Source organism: Arachis ipaensis, chromosome B07 (genome assembly GCF_000816755.2).
Source record: "Arachis ipaensis cultivar K30076 chromosome B07, Araip1.1, whole genome shotgun sequence".
In the NCBI taxonomy this organism is placed as follows: Eukaryota; Viridiplantae; Streptophyta; class Magnoliopsida; order Fabales; family Fabaceae; genus Arachis; species Arachis ipaensis.
This window is the reverse complement of record NC_029791.2, coordinates 857655-861316: the sequence shown is the minus strand read 5'-3', so window position 1 is coordinate 861316 and position 3662 is coordinate 857655.

The window sequence follows — 3662 nt, the reverse complement described above, 5'->3', positions numbered from 1 at the left end:
TTACAATATATAAATTATTTTTTTATAATAATTTAATTAAAATAATTTTATAATGGTAAATAAACTATTAAAAATAAAAAAATACTAAAATCTTAAACGTATCTTATATTGTCCTCAGCTAATTTATTTTTGTTTTAAGTTCCAAGATTTAGTTTCAAAATTTGTATAACCTAAATTCTATTATTAAATACAAAAAGAATAAATTTTATAGTGATGTAAATTATTCCTTCATTTTTAAAATTTTTAACAATAGAATGATCTATGTTAACTAAATACTCCATTGCTGAGTGCTAACTTGCATATTCATTGGACGGCCACACTCTTGCCAATGGTGTGTTTCTCATCTCCCTCCTCCTTTTTTTCTCCTTTTTGGTGTTATCTTCCAGATAGTGAATAATCCAAAACTACAAGTCTGTGAACTATTTCTCATCAGAGAATCATCTGTTGTTGCCTCAGGTTACAATATTGAACAACACTTACACATGCATTTCACAAATATTCTTCCATGTATTAAGAACTCATTATGATGTAAGCTTAAGTATTGACAAGTTTTTTACAATTAAATGTTCATTTCTTTAAGGATTTCTATGAGGTACGAGTATTTAAAAAAAATAAAAAACACGGAGAGAGAATCAATTAGCAGATAACAGGAAAAAACTAATTTAAAATACCCTCCAATATGAAAGAAACATATGGTTTCAGAATTTAAAATAACATCCCATAAATCAGTATCACACTTCTAAATTATAATTTATCTGCATTACACCACTTTTCTCATCATATTTAAATAAAAAATTCCTACTTCTTCTAGTCTAGGAGATATAATAGACAAAGTTAGCATCAAAGTGAAAGAGGATACTAAGCATCAATATAAAATCGGTTAACATAACGAGAAGCGGGGGTCATTCGAGCTGGATATCAATCCCAGACGAATCTGGACCATATTGATCATTGACACTGATAAAAAGATAAAACCAAAGTAAAAGAACCCTAAAATGACAATAAAACTAAGCTGTATGTAAATAATAGAGGCGGGAACCCGGTTCATCTCAGAATAGTAAGTCAAGGATCTTCTCATTGACTTAGAGGCAATGGCGCAAAAACTGAGAAAAAGGAATGATACAGTAGCAAAGAGAATTGCACTTAGTCACCAAAAAAAAGAGAATTGCACTTACCACTGTTTTCACAGTGGCTTGGCATTTGGAATCAAAGACGGAGTCGTCCGGTGACACGGCTGCTGCAAATGTGAAACCGACGAAGATGGAGTCGATCAGCGCCACCCGGTGACCTTAAAAAGATCATCCAAGATCAGAATCAATTTCAGTATCTGTTCTAACTCCATTTGTATTATTAACGAGAGGTGAATGTTTTTGTATTGTTAACGAGAGGTGAACGAGAGGGGACGGAAGAAAGCAGTATTTATAGAAAAAACTTTTCCACCGACTGCGCCACCGCCTCCCAAAAAAGAAAGGAAAAACTTTATAGGAAGGGAGACGAAAACAGAGAAACGAAGCTCAAATGTGAAATTTCTTAGTGAACAAGCTGCTTTTTTTTTCCTTCCAAAAAAAGTTGTGAACAACCAAAGTAATGACCGATGAGAGTCATTATTAATCTCAAAGATATCAGGTAGGAAAATTATCACATGTTTATCGATAAATATTGGAATACTAGTGCATCTACCCGTGCATCGCACGGGAATGGCACAAAAATAATAAAAAAATATTAGATATATCATATATGTTAATTAAAACTAAAAAGCATAAAATTAGTATTCAATTAATTTAAATAATAAAAATTATTAACTAATATATATAATAATTAATTTTTACATTACATAAAATATTTTTTATAATAATTTGATTTGCATGATTTTATAATGATAGATAGATCCTTAAAAATAAAAAAATACTAAGATTTTATGTTCTTTTTAAATGTATCTTATATTATTCTCAGCCAATTTATTATTAATTTTAAGTTCCAAGTATTTAGTTTCTAATTTTGTATAACCTGAACTTTATTATTAATTATAAAAAAATTATAGTAATGTAAATTATTCCTTCATTTTTAAAATTTTTAACAATAGAATGATCTATGTTAACTAAATACTCCATTGCTGAGTGCTAACTTGCATATTCATTGGACGGCCACACTCTTGCCAATGGTGTGTTTCTCATCTCCCTCCTCCTTTTTTTCTCCTTTTTGGTGTTATCTTCCAGATAGTGAATAATCCAAAACTACAAGTCTGTGAACTATTTCTCATCAGAGAATCATCTGTTGTTGCCTCAGGTTACAATATTGAACAACACTTACACATGCATTTCACAAATATTCTTCCATGTATTAAGAACTCATTATGATGTAAGCTTAAGTATTGACAAGTTTTTTACAATTAAATGTTCATTTCTTTGAGGATTTCTACGAGGTACGAGTATTTAAAAAAATAAAAAACACGGAGAGAGAATCAATTAGCAGATAACAGGAAAAAACTAATTTAAAATACCCTCCAATATGAAAGAAACATATGGTTTCAGAATTTAAAATAACATCCCATAAATCAGTATCACACTTCTAAATTATAATTTATCTGCATTACACCACTTTTCTCATCATATTTAAATAAAAAATTCCTACTTCTTCTAGTCTAGGAGATATAATAGACAAAGTTAGCATCAAAGTGAAAGAGGATACTAAGCATCAATATAAAATCGGTTAACATAACGAGAAGCGGGGGTCATTCGAGCTGGATATCAATCCCAGACGAATCTGGACCATATTGATCATTGACACTGATAAAAATATTAAACCAAAGTAAAAAAACCCCAGAATGACAATAAAACTAAGCTGTATGTAGATAACAGAGGCGGGAACCCGGTTCATCTCAGAATAGTAAGTCAAGGATCTTCTCATTGACTTAGAGGCAACGGCGCAAAAACTGAGAAAAAGGAATGATACAGCAGTAAAGAGAATTGCACTTACCACTGTTTTCACAGTGGCTTGGCATTTGGAATCAAATACGGAGTTGTCCGGCGACACGGCTGCTGCAAATGTGAAACCGACGAAGATGGAGTCGATCAGCGCTACTGTGATTTTAAAAAGATCATCCAAGATCAGAATCAATTTCAGTATCTGTTCTAACTCCATTTGTATTGTTAATGAGAGGTGAATGTTTTTGTATTGTTAACGAGAGGTGAACGAGAGGGGAAGGAAAAAAGCAGTATTTATAGAGAAAATTTTTCCACCGACTCCACCGACTGCGCCACCCCCTCCCAAAAAGGAAAGGAAAAACTTTATAGGAAGGGAGACGGAAACAGAGAAACGAAGCTCAAATGTGGAATTTCTTAGTGAACAAGCTGTTTTTTTACCAAGCTGCTTTTTTTTTCTTCCAAAAAAAGTTGTGAACAACCGAAGTAATGACCGATGATAGTCATTCATTAATCTCAAAGATATCAGGTAGAAAAATTATCACATGTTTATCGATAAATATTGGAATACTAGTGCATCTACCCGTGCATCGCACGGGAATGACACAAAAATAATAAAAAAATATTAGATATATCATATATGTTAATTAAAACTAAAAAGCATAAAATTAGTATTCAATTAATTTAAATAATAAAAATATTTTTTTATAATAATTTGATTTATGTAATTTTATAATAATA